Source organism: Hemitrygon akajei, chromosome 9 (assembly GCF_048418815.1).
Source record: "Hemitrygon akajei chromosome 9, sHemAka1.3, whole genome shotgun sequence".
NCBI classification, from domain to species: Eukaryota; Metazoa; Chordata; class Chondrichthyes; order Myliobatiformes; family Dasyatidae; genus Hemitrygon; species Hemitrygon akajei.
Window position 1 is genome coordinate 53199707 of NC_133132.1, and position 12583 is coordinate 53212289.

A 12583-nucleotide genomic window follows, 5' to 3' on the forward strand; every position below is an offset into this window, starting at 1 on the left:
GGGGTGTTTCTGTGGTTGGCAATCAGTGGTGAGTGGTGTGCCACAGGGGTTGGTGCTGGGCCCACAACTATTCACTATATACATTAATGATCTGGAAGAAGGGACTGAATGTAGTGTATCTTAAGTTTGCTGATGATACTAAATTGAGTGGAAAAGCAATTGTGCAGGGGATACAGAGTCTGCAGAAAGATAACCTATATATATATATATATATATATATATATATATATAGGTTAAGTGAGTGGGCAAGGGTCTGGCAGATGGAGTACAATGTTGGTAAATGTGAGGTCATCTACTTCGGAAGGGAAAATGGAAGAGCAGATTATTATTTAAATGGTAAAAGATTGCAGCATGCTGCTGTGCAGAGGGACTTGGGAGTGTTTGTGCATGATCATAAAAGGTTGGTTTGCAGGTTCAGCAGGCTATTAAGAAGGCAAATGGGATGTTGGCCTTCATTGCTAGAAGGATTGAATTTAAGAGCAGTGAGTTTATGATGCTTCTGTACAGGTTACTGGTGAGGCCACACCTGGAGTACTGCAAGCAGTTCTCGTTTCCTTACTTGGGGAAAGATATACTAGCTTTGAAGGCAGTGCAGAGGAGGTTCACCAGGTTGATTCTAGAGATGAGGGGGTTAGACTATGAAGAGAGATTTGAGTCACCTGGGACTGTATTCACTGGAATCCAGAAGAATGAAGAATGAGATCTTACAGACACATATAAAATTATGAAAGGGATAGATAAGATAAAAGTTGTTTCCACTGGTAGGTGAGACTAGAACTAGGGGACATAGCTTCAAGATTTGGGGGAGTAAATTTAGGATGGAGATGAGGAAGTACTGCTTTCCCAAAGAGTGGTGAATCTGTGGAATTCTCTGCCCAATAAAGCAATGGAGGCTACCTTAGTAAATATGTTTAAGACATGGTTGGATAGATTTTTGCATAGTAAGGGAATTAAGGGTTTTGGAGAAAAGGCAGGTAGGTGGAGATAAGTCAACTGTCAGATCAGCCATGATCTTATTGAATGGCAGAGCAGGCTCAACAAGCCAGATGGCCTACTCCTGCTCTTATTTCTTATGTCCTTGTTTTTATCTGCTGTAACAATCCTGACTGTTTGAACCTACCTACCTGTCCCTCACCGTACTTCTAACACATGTCAAAGAACTTGACTTGAGTTGCCACTGAGAAAATGCTAATAAAACGTAAGTCTTTCCCAAGAAGTTGGTTAATGCCATCAAAAACATCCACTACATTAAAACATTATAATCAAAACATTTCCTGTGTCTTATTAAAAGGTAGCATAGTGGTTAGTGTCAGCTGTAAGATGGGAGTTCGATTCTTTCCCCTGTCAGTAAGGAGTTTGTACATTCTCCCTGTGACTGTATGGATTTCCTCTGAGTGCTCTGGTTTCCTCCACGTTCCAAAGTTGCACGGTGAGGTTTAGTGAGTTGTGGGCAGGCTATGTTGCTGCTGGAAACGCGGTGACACTTACGGGCTGCCCAGCATAATCCTCGCTGACACAAAACGATGCATCTCACTGTGTTTTAATGAGCATGTGACAAATATAGCTAACCTTTAAAAGCTTTTTTCATTGCAAATATCCTGGTTCTGTTGCTCTAATGTTTGAGTAGGTATTAACAGGTATTAAATCTCACTTCAAAGAGACTGAAATCCAAATTCAAATCATTGTGAAAGTGCAGAAGGCGTACTGCCAGGATTTTGGCAGTAGGGACTCTCCTCATTCAATACCTTAAGTACTGTCCAAAGTACTCCAGGCAGTACTGGGAGATCCCACTCTCTCTAGCTCGCTTGACAAACAGCAAATGTAATTCCTTCATTCATAATAGGAAGAAGACATTAAGTATGAAACTACTTAACATCTGCCATAGGGAAAATTTCATAGCATGGTACTTAGAGATAATCTAAAGTAATCAGTCAAAGTCAACATGGTTTTGAAAAACGATCGTGTTTGATCAATTTATTGGAATTCTTTGAAGTAACGTGCTGTTGATAAAGAGAAAATAGGTGTACTTTTAGCTTTCCAGAAGTCATTTGATTAGGCACGACATCAAAAAATTTTGCAGAACATAAATGCTCTTAGTTTGGGACTTAAGTTAAATATTCAGTCTTTTTCCTGGGGTGGGTTAAGGATCTAAATATAGAAGACATAGGTTTAAAGCCAGAGGTGGAAGATTTAAAAGGGACCTGAGGGGTACTTATTCACATACAGGGTGGTAATGAGTATATGAAACAAGCTGCTGAAGGAAGTGGTGGAGACGGATACAATTACAATACTTAACAGACATTCGGATAGGTTCACAGACTGGAAATGAGAGGGATGTGGGCCCAATACAGACAAATGGGTCTAATTCAGCATGACAATTTGGCCAGCATGGATGTGTTGTGTCTGCTGCTGAAGTCAATGTGAATGCAATGCTCTGCTAATGCTGATTTCTCCAGGCTCCCTATGATGCAGAGTGGCGTATGCCATCCATCAATGCACGGTGGAAGCCCACAGCAAGGAGCACAGGCTGTGTATCTGTTTGGGTTACCCAGAGAAACTGGTGCTAGCAGAACTTTGCATAGGATTGACTTCGATGGCACAGATTTACTGTGTCACCTCAGTGGGTTTTGGGACCCCCTGGTGAAGGAAGCCATTGAAATAAAATTGGAATTTTAACAAAGGCAAAGGTCTCACTCTAAGTAAGAACTTGAATTCAAATGTAAATAAGGTGGGACGGCCAAATCCTGATTGGATGAGGGCTAACCAATCAGGAGGGATGGATGACGGGTGTAAATACCACCGGACTAGACATGCTCAGGCATCATCCCTGATAAAATTGCAAAGTTTGTCATTGAAATACTGGTTTAAAATCGATTCCTGTACCCGGCTAGAAGACCTAGAAGAGGTTATTCATCATCTATGCCGGGAAAGCACTCGATCCTTTTCCCATGATGTATATTGGTGTGGACAGAAGCAGGCATTAGTGGGTCTTTTTCTGATTGCGAGGACGCACTGAGTGGTGTGCCACAGGTGCTGAACCAATGTTTTCAATGTATGTGAACAGCTTGGATGAAGGCACCGTGGCATGGTTGCTAACTCTTTGAGCAGCCTTCAGGATGGTGAACCCGTGGGAAAAAAAATCCAATCAGGAGAGGTTACCTGTCCAAGTACTAAAGACTTGTGCTGGAGTGTTCACTGAGATCTTTAACCTCTCACTTCGACAGTGTGTGGTACCCACCTGCTTCAAGCAGTCTTTAATTCTATCAGTGCCAAGGAAGAGCGTGGTACCTGCCTCAACCAGCAGCACTTGCATCCACAGTGATGAAGTGTTTTGAGAGGTTGGTGATGAAACATATCAACTCCTGCCTGAGGAACAACTTAGAGCTGCTCCAATTTGGGCAGCTTTTCATTGATTCTGTCAAGATTATTATTGTCAGAGCTCGGTAAATATTTAATCCCTGGGTTCTTTCAGGAGTTCAGGAGTGAGCGGGAAACTTTGATTCATCGATTCTTCATGGCCATTTATTTTAAAGTTTAAACAAAAAGAGCAATTGAAACGAAGTGAAGAGCTGAGAAGCAAAACAGACATTCAATCGATTCAAGGAAAAGATGGCATCTTTGAAAAATCTATCTCCTTTAAAATCCAGATAACAGAAATGTCTTAGATATAAACCAATCAACAGGTGTACAGTTATAGCACATGGGTAATGAGCCAATGAGAAATGAAAAGGTATATGTAACTGCGATATTACCTTCTGCCAATGTGGGACTAACCACCATGTATTGTGAAAAATACATGAATCTGTAAAAAGTGCAAATAATGTCAGTAGTAAACTATGATTAAAACTACGATTTCTGTCTTGCATTAATTCAAATACATCTTAGAAAAAGTATTTTAAAAAAAACAACCAATTCCAATACTATTGTATGGATTTATTAAGCCCACAAGAAAATTAATTTCAGGGTTGGGCAAGGTGATGTATATGTGCTTTGATAGCAAACTTACTGTGTACTTTGATGCAAAGGTAATTAGGAAAGTAAATTTTAAAGAGAACATAAGGAAGCTACAAAGGGATATATATAGGTAGGTAAGTGTATAGGATATAGGCTCTGCAAATGGAATAGGATGCAGGTAAATGCAAAATTCTCCATGTTAGGAGGAGGAAAAAATGAAGCACATCAGGCAAATGGTCAGACACAGAGCAAACAGAATGCTGTTGTTTATTGTGAGTGAGTTGAATGGAAAAGGAGGTGAGTTATGCTTCAATCATAGAGAGCACTGGCGAGGCCTTTTCTGGAGTACTGAATACATTACTGACTGCCTGCCTTGTCTGTGAGCGGCCTATCACTATGTGGCTCGCTGTGGCAGGCCGGTAGGCCTCTGTGCTCGTGTGGCGTTCCTCTCTTTCAGTGACGGAGGATGTTACCGTGGCTCTTCCTTTATGGATTAGATTATTTATGGCCTGTGGACCTTTTCACTCATGGTTTTCATATTCTGTGTTTTTCGTCTATTCCTTTTCCCTTTTGCTGTGCGAGGGGAGTGGGTTCGGGGGTTGATGTTCTTGTTGCGTTCTGTTAGTTTTTTTGTGTGGGGAAGGGGTTGTTTGCGGGTTAATGACCTTGTTGCGTTTTATGAAGAAGGAGGGGGCTGGGGGGGTTGATATTCTTGTGTTTTATCTGGGTGGAATGGGGTTTGGGGCTTGATGATCAGGATCCATTCATTTTTGTGTGGGGGTGGGTTGATGTGTCTCTCTGAATGACTTTCATGTTCGTTCTTGGTTTCGTGGCTATCTGGAGAAGATGAATCTCAGAGTTGTATATGGATACAAACTTTGATAATAAACAAACATTTGAACTTTTATTTAAGGAAGGATATCAATGCAGTGGAAGCAGTTCAGAGAAGATTTATTAGATAAAGCCTGGAATAACTGGTTGTTATATCTGGAAAGGTTGGATAGATTAGGCTTGTGATTGAAATACAACAGATCCTGAGGCACTCAACTGGGGTGAATACGGGGACAATATTTTCTCTTGTGGGGGAATAGAGAATCAGGTGTCTCTGTTTAAAAATAAGACAGTTCCCTTTAAGGGAGAGAAGAGTCCTAACATTTTCCCTCATAAAGGGTCATGAATTTGGAATCTCTTTTACTCAAAGGGTGGTGGGAGCAGAGTCCTCATCCTTTTAAATAAATAAATAAATAAATTCAAAGCCTCTGCTTCTGTCACTTTAATCAAGAACCTATTTCTATCCTTAAAATATTCAGGCTTTCAAAAGCAAAGGAGCGAATGTTACCACGGGTAGATGGAAATGTAGAGCTGAGATTGCAAGCAGATCAGCCATTAATTTATTAGTGGGGGCTACTACTGCATTGTTGCAGATTCCTGCATCCAAGATTGTTCCATTGTCCGTGTCCCATGAAACAGACAAAATATCCCTTCATTTCGAATTTGGCTGACATAAATGGTTCCCTTTTCCTATAAAATCAAATTTGGCTTGGAGTCATCAAATCAATCTATTAACAAATGATTTTCCACTTTACTGTAACACAACTGCAGATGTAAGTCTTGCTACCGTAACAGGTTATAACCAGACATATTGTTATGATAATGCAGGATAGTGAGACGTAATAAAATTTCCATCTAGGCCTACTATAAAGTAATTCACCCATGTATGTATCCCATTTTCCTTTGATCATGGCGGTATCAATAAATCATAGCAAAGATAGGCAAACTGAGCAAACTGCACCTAGTCTTTCTGTTCTCCTTAGTCTTTTATTAATTTGCTTACATTTACCTTTTGAACCCTTATTGCCCTTTCAAGCTATTCACTGGGTTTATCACTTCCTTTAAACTATAGCAATGAACTTGCCTTAATCATGTTAAAACTGGACTCAGTTTATTATCATGAGGTCAGGTACTGTATATTGAGGTACTTGGATAATGTTGACACACATTCCTGCAGGTTCATTGCAGACTGATAGAGGAGACATTGTCAAGACTTTGAACAAATATTTTGTGTCCATCTTGTAGAAATAATGGTGGAGCACCTAGATTCGAATGAAAGTTTGCAACTTCAAATTATTTGCCTTAAAATAATTGTTGGAGAACCAATGGCACACAACAACAATTTTTTGTTATAGAAAAATAGAAAACCTACAGCACAATACAGGCCCTTCGGCCCACAAAGCTGTGCCAATCATGTTCTTGCCTTAGAAATTACCTAGGCTTACCCACAGCTCTGGGTTTTTCTAAGCTCCATATACCTATCCAGGAGTCTCTTAAAAGGTCCTATCGTTTCTGCCTCCACCACTGCTGTCAGCAGCCCATGCCGTGCACTCACCACTCTGTGTTTAAAAAGAAACTTGTCCCTGACATTTCCTCTGTACCTACTTCCAAGCACCTTAAAACTGTGCCCTCTTGTGCTAGCCATTTCAGCCCTGGGAAAAAGCCTCTGACTATCCATATGATTAATGCCTCTCATCATCTAATACACCTCTATCAGGTCACCTCTCATCCTCTGTCACTCCAAGGAGAAAAGGCCGAGTTCACTCAACCTATTCTCATAAGGAATGCTCCCCAATCCAGGCAACATCCTTGTAAATCTCCTCTGCACCCTTTCTATGGTTTCCATGTACTCCTGTAGTGAGGCGACCAGAATTGAGCACAGTACTCCAAGTGGGGACTGACCAGGGACCTATACAGCTGCAACATTACCTCTCGGCTCTTAAACTCAATCTCACGATTGATGAAGGCCAATGCACCATATGCCTTCTTAACCACAGAGTCAACCCATGCAGCAGCTTTGAGTGTCCTATGGACTCAGACCCCAAGGTCCCTCTGATCCTCCACACTGCCAAGAGTCTTAGCCATCATATTTGACCCTACCAAAATGAACCACCTCACACTTATCTGGGTCGAACTCCATCTGCCACTTCTCAGCCCAGTCTTGCATCCTATCAGTGTCCGCTGTAACCTCTGACAGCCCTGCACACTATCCACAACACCCCCAACCTTTGTGTCATCAGCAAATTTACTAACCCATCCCTCCACTTCCTCATCCAGGTCATTTATAAAAATCATGAACAGTAGGGGTCCCAGAACAGATCCTTGAGGCACTCCACTGGTCACCAACCTCCATGCAGAATATGACCCGTCTACAACCACTGTTTGCCTTCTGTGGGAAGTTCTGTTATTTAGTACTCTTAATGGTTAAAAAAAAAATGCCTCTGACTACTCACAGTCACACTGATGTAATTGGGGTTACTATGGAGACAATAGACTCATTGGTGATAATCCTGCACTATTACAATGTCTCTGTATAGGTCCCACAGGATTGATGGAAAGTAAATGTATCACTGCTGTTTAAGGAAGGAAAGGGTGAGAATTTAGGGAACTATTGACTACACAATCTCATGATTTTGGAAAATGCCTAAACCTATTATTGTGAAGGTAGCTACTGGACTCTTACAGTGTGGTTGTTTGAAAGGAAGATAATGTTTTACAAGTCATAGCTTCTTCTGAGGCACCAGTGGAGAGGTATGAATGTGGGAGTTATGGTTGAAACCCTGTAGCACGGATTGGAGTTTGATCTGAAATGTCGACAATCTTTTTCCCACCCGCCTGCCCCCCAAGGTGCTGTTTCCTACATTAGAGGTATACAAGATCACGAGGAACACAGACAAGGAGAAAGCACGTAGTCTTTTTCTCCCCCCAAAGAAGGGGTGCTAAAAGTAGGAATGCATATGTCAAAGTTTAAATTGAGTTTATTGTCCTATGTGCAAGTGCTGTACATATACAGGATGCACGGGTACAATGAAAAACGTACTTGGAGCAGCATCACATAAGCAGCATTGATAAGAAAAACATAAATTACAAACACTCTTTTCAAGAAAATATAGTTAGACGAAAATAACACGGTTGATTTTAGTGCAAGCTGGTCAAAGTGGGTCTCGGCAGTGCTAAACTGTAGTGATAAGGGTTTTGCCGCTTGGCTCAAGAACTGAATGGCTGAAGGGAAGTGGCTGTTGAACACATTGGAATGGGACGTCAGGCTTCTGCCTCTCCTTCCCAATAGCAGCTGCAAAAAAAGGAGGCATAGTCCAGTTGATGACAGATGTTGCCTTCTTGAGGTAGCACCTTCTGTAGATACTACTGATTGTAGGGACTCTTAAACTCTATCCCTCGACTTATGAAAGCTAACATCCCATAAGCTTTCTTAACTACCCTATCTACCTGTGAGGCAACTTTCAGGGATCTGTGGACATGTACCTCCAGATCCCTCTGATCCTCCAGCAGTACATCTGCAGAAGTTTGTTATAGTGCTCGATAAGTTTAAAATCAGAGATATAAATGAAAAATCACGCAAAGGGTGGTGTGCATTTAGAATGAGCTGCCAGAAACAGTGGCAGGAGCTGGCAATATTTAAAAGCCAGCTAGATAAGTACTTGAATAGAAGATGTTTGGACGGGTATGGGTCAAACACGGGCAGATAGGACTACACAGTTGGCACAGGGGATTTGGGTCAAAGGGCCTGACTCTGTGCTGCATGACTCTATGAACCTCTGAGTTCCTCCAGCGGATTCTTTATACTCACAAGAGGTTGTTACACGATCTATTTTAGAACATAACATTTCTGTCAAAAGTACAGAAAGGAGCCTTCAAAAGGATAAAGGACCATAAAACTGACATCCTGATTCTGCTGTGCTTTGATGTTCATTTTCTGAGTTTGCCATTGAAGGAGAGAGCTGTAGTGTTATTCTCCTGAATGGCTTTTGAAAGCACCAGTACATTTGTAACACATTGTCTCTTAATGCAGTGTCACATACAATAATCAAACAGGTATGATAATAATATTCTGAATATTAGACTGTGTTGGCCAAGTGGTTAAGGCGTTGGCCTAGTGATCTGAAGGTCGCTAGTTCAAGCCTCCGCTAAGGCAGCGTGTTGTGTCCTTGAGCAAGGCACATAACCACATATTGCTGTGCGACGACACCGGTGCCAAACTGCTTGGGTCCTAGTGCCCTTCCCTTGGACAACATCGGTGGCATGGAGAGGGGAGACTTGCAGCTTGGGCAACTGTCGGTCTCCCATACAACCCTGCTCAGGCCTGCGCCCTGGAAACTTTCCAAGGCGCAAATTCATGGTCTCTCGAGACTAATGGATGCCTATTAGACTACCAATGAATTGTAAGCATATAATTCATAAACAAATTCAAGAACTATTTCACAACGTAGATATGTAAGTGTTTTAAATTTTCCATTCATTCTAACAGACAGCCATTAATGTTTTTTTGTATTTACCATTACCGCACATCAATCAAAGCAACAATCTTGTGCCTTCCTGCAAATATTGCTGTCTCATTAAATCACATCAATCTGCACGTTAGTCATATAGATTCTTGGCATAACCTAAGATCAATTTATAATGCAGCAACTCCTCCACTTGGTGTTAAAAATAAAATGAACACCAAAATGACAAGTAAGTTCTCCAAGTAGACTCTGTAGTTTAATTCTCCCTTCAGAAAAAAACATCTATTTTATATAATCTTGTGTTCTCAATGATATTTTAATGCAGCTGGCCAATCTGGCAGCAATTGTAGGTAGGTTTAATTCTTTTGATTCCTTCTATTGTGGAAGTTTACCTAATACTTTCTGAAATCCAATTATAGCCCTAGTTGTGGTTCATTATGTCAACAAAGAAGTAATCTCAAAATAAAGCACCCTCTCACCAAAGCAATTGGTTTTCTTTGTCATGTCATCTCCACACCTGAAAGTCTTTGTAGCCACCACAAATGAGAAAACGCTAAAAAAAAAGTTAGCAGTGCAGAAATTTTATAGCACAATGCATGTTTTTTTAAGCATAAGAATGGCAGAGTTCATCTCACTGATGCTGCTACGTAGCACATTTAGTGCTACCAATGGCCAGGGCCACACATAGTTTCCACATGAACGTTCTGTTATGAAACAGATTGCTGGAAAGCTTGGCTCAGACAACATCTGTGGAAAGACAAGCAATGAGCTTTTCAAATCTGGGACCCTTCATCAAAACTGGGAATGAACCCATTTGGTTAACTTATCCAGCTTTGCTCCCCAATAGAAAAGCCCTAGCCTGCTCAACCTTTCTTCATGAGGCATTTTCTCCAATCCAGGCAGCATTCTGGTCAATCTCCTCTGCACCCTCCCTAAAGCTTCCACTTTCTCCCTATAATGAGATGAGCTAAGATGAACACAAAACTGCAAGTGTGGACTAACCAGAGTTTTATATAGCTGTAATATTATCTCATTGCTCTTGAACTTAGTCCCCTGACTGATGAGGGCTAACACATCAAATACCTTCTTAACCAACCAATCAACTTGTGCAGCATCTTTGAGAGATCCCTCTGTTCCTCCACATCACTAAGAAATTCTGCCATTAGCCACATATCCTGCCTTTAAACTCAACCTTGCAAAGTGTATTAAGGAATAAAAGCATAGCCTGTTTTTTGGACTTGGAAGTAAACACAGAAATCAGAATTGCAAAGGGACTTTGGAGTCCTCATGCAAGGTTCGCTGAAGGTTAACTAGCAGGTTGAGTCAGTGGTAAGAAGGAAAATTACAACGTTAGCATTCATTTTGAGAGGACTAGAATATAAAAGCAGGGATGTAATGCTGAGGCTTTGTATGTATTGGTCAGAACACAGTTGGAATATTGTGAGCAGTTTGTACTGGCATCGGAGAGGGTTCAAACGTTTACAAGAATAATCCCGGGAATGAAAGGGTTAACGTATGAGGAGCGTTTGATGGCTTTGGGCCTGTACTCTCTGAACTTTAGGAGAATGAGGGGTGGGGGCTCTCAGTGTAATCAATCGAATATCAAAAGGCCCGGACAGAGTGGATACGGTTCCGACAGTGAGAGTCTAAGAGTAGCGCAGCAGTTAGCACAATGCTATTACAGCTCGGTCTGTTCTGGAGTTTGTAGATCAATTCCGGCGCCATCTGTAAGGAGTCTCTGAAAGTCCTCCACATGGAATACATGGCTTTTCCCCGAGTGCTCTGGTTTTCTCCCACAGTCTAAAGACGTACCGGATAGGTTCATTGGACATTGTAAATTGTCTCATAATTAGATTAGGGTTAATCAGGGTTTGGGATGGCTGGGGTGGTATGGTTCAAAGTACGAAGGTCCTACTCTGTGTTGTAATGTTAACTAAATAAGTATTTCTTTTCCTAAAACTATTTCCTCTTTTTTTTTTTTTTGATATCCCTACCATGAAAAAATGGATTTTCGTAATCTTAAATACGTCTATCAGGTCACCTGTCTACCCACCAACAATAAAGGCTCTTTTCCAACGTTCCACTTCTCTATTGCATTTTAATTTTCCTAATGCCAACAGCCAACCCACAACTCTTCCGACAGAGCTATGTAGAGTGAGTTTGCCAAGCAGAGGCAAGGTTAGGTAGGCTTTCCAAATGGCACAGGAACAAAATAGGAAATGTTTAAGATAAGTTTGCTCATGCTGAGTATTATCTTTTCAGTTAGTACATCCTGAACTTTATAAGCCAACCTTCAGACTGCCGTTGCGTGACAACATGAAATATGTGCAAATACCGATAAGCTTTTAAAAAGGTTTTGGTTCATGCAGCCATTGTGAAAAGAACCGGGGCTGTAAAAGTTATCATGTACTTCAAATGCTACAAATAACAGTGGCATAGAACAGTCTGTTTACACAAAGTCAATTAATTTGCAAACATTTGTTGGACCTTTAGCAATGTGACTGCTGAATGTAGCTGTAGAATATGGAAACTCGAGTAGTATCAGGAAATGTTTACTGGCACGTTTATCTGCAGCTGGAGCAAGCCAAGGTGAACGTTGCTCCAATACTTAGCTGGATTTCAAGATTTCAATCACATTTCAAGAAAAGAACAGTCCCAGTAGCAATATGGTTACTTATTTGAATCCTAGATTTAATGCTATTTTAAACTACACTTTTGCAAGATTAAAGAGTGGAAGAGAATCAGTAAAGTTTTCAAAATGTCTGCTGTGACGTGATGTACACAAAATCTATTCTCTCAATGACTGATATGATTTCAGTGATCAGCCAATGATCAATACACTGGTATATGCCTTAGTATGTAACCCAGAGTTCTGAAGGTGGAGGGGCAGTTTTATGAATGGTTAGCACTAGTTCAAGCTAACAAGTTGATAGAAGCAAGACCACTCCTCCCTGATACCAGAAATTATTCTGGATGACACTATAGTTACTTGGAAGCCATAACGGAGTACGTGCAAGACGAGAGCCCGTTAGCTTATTACAAGGCTCTGGCCATAGATGGACAGGTGTCACCTCTGCAGATACATAGCCAAGCAGCAAGGGAAGGTGACAATCTTCAAAGTCAAGATCAGGAGTAAAGTCTTAAGGGCATGGGCCATGTATCGTAGGAACTTTAATGTGCACTCAGGAATCCTGGGTTGGTGAAGATGAAGGTGAAAATCCTGTCTATTATCAGGTGCACCAATTTTTTTTGGTGTTTTGTTCAATAGAATACCACCACTCATAGTCATAGAGTCACTGAGTTTTAGAGCACTAATGGCAACCTTTTTATCCATC